This window comes from Callorhinchus milii, unplaced genomic scaffold, assembly GCF_018977255.1.
Source record: "Callorhinchus milii isolate IMCB2004 unplaced genomic scaffold, IMCB_Cmil_1.0 Scaffold14, whole genome shotgun sequence".
Taxonomy (NCBI): Eukaryota; Metazoa; Chordata; class Chondrichthyes; order Chimaeriformes; family Callorhinchidae; genus Callorhinchus; species Callorhinchus milii.
The window spans coordinates 11,575,430-11,576,861 of NW_024704755.1; positions in this window are offsets into that span (position 1 = coordinate 11,575,430).

Sequence of the window (1,432 nt, forward strand, 5' to 3'; positions counted from 1 at the left end):
CTCTCTCTCTCTGTCTCTGTCTCTCTCTCTCTCTCTGTCTGTCTTTCTCTCTGTCTCTCTGTCTGTCTCTCTCTCTCTCTCTCTCTCTGTCCTGGTGTGTGTGTGTGTGTGTTTTTTTATATAAAAAATCCCTCCCGAGGTTTGATCACAGCAAAAAAAACAACACTTTTAACAAATCCGATGCAAGTTATCGAGTCTCTTTATTCGTAAAGTGGCATTGGAACAAAATGCCATTCGCAGATCCGTTCATTGTTTCAGTGTTTTAAAAAAAAAGATGTGTCTATGAACTGATGCAACGTTGCTATCAACTCGAACTAAATATAATGACATTTTGGGGGTAAATTAACAGTGTTCCTTTCTTTTCTTCGTTAGTTTCTTCTCGACGTGAGTTTAGCAAAAGGGTTTCCTTAATCACAGCTGCAAATACACAGCAGTAACACATCCTGACATCAACAGACGTTTTAACAGGTGTCTGTTAAGAGTCTTGTTTTTTTTTTTGGTTGGGGTTTGTATCCACTTCTTTGCAATGAAATCTGCATTTTTTTTTAATGAGTGAATTGTGGTTCCATTTATGGATCTAATTCGTCTGCGACCCCAATATTTCCCGTCAAAGTGCCTGTGCACTACGATTGGAAAGTGGTGGCTTTTGTATTTTCAGGTGACAGCCATCACCTGCGGGAAAAAAAAAGGATTCACTTCCGTATATTGTGCACTAAAACCAAACATGTGCCCCAGTCACTGGTCTCTGTTGCAGTTAAACAATAACTCTGCCTCTGTGTGTTGCTCATCCAAGAAGAAACACCCACTCGAATGACTGCTCCTCAATTGGAAAGGCGTCATCCCAACCTCCCAGAGTTCAGAGATCTCCCCTTCACACACACACACACACACACACGCCTCCTGACCTGAACTTATCCAATAAAAACCCTGGTCCCTTGAATGAGTTATGAAATATTTGGTGTTCCTGAGAGATTCAGATCCCAATAGGCCCCATGAGAGGGGCTGTGCAAAGCTTAATAGTTTGGCTGTTAAAATCCGGTCCTGGTTCGACCTGTTTTGGGTTTTTTTCCACCCCCCTACCCCTCACCTCACCTCACCACCCAACCAATTTCATTGCTACCGCCCAGGTTATTACAGCATCGTCTTGGAAACGCCACCACGCCTTCAAAATATATCTACGTACAGCAGCAATCGTTGAGATGCTTCTAGCGTTAGTTTCCCTGTAGGAGCAAGTTGGAGTAATATTTCCCTGCAAAGAAACTTTGATAGAAAAAAAAGTAATCCGACCTGTTTCTGCACTTACAAGTTGCTAACGCCCGTTCGGATCGCTAGGGTTTTCCTAACTGTAGACTTTAGTTTTCAAGGTGATGTAAATGTGACCAACCTGCTGGGACATGCATCAATCTGTTACCTTTTATTTTAAGGAAACAAA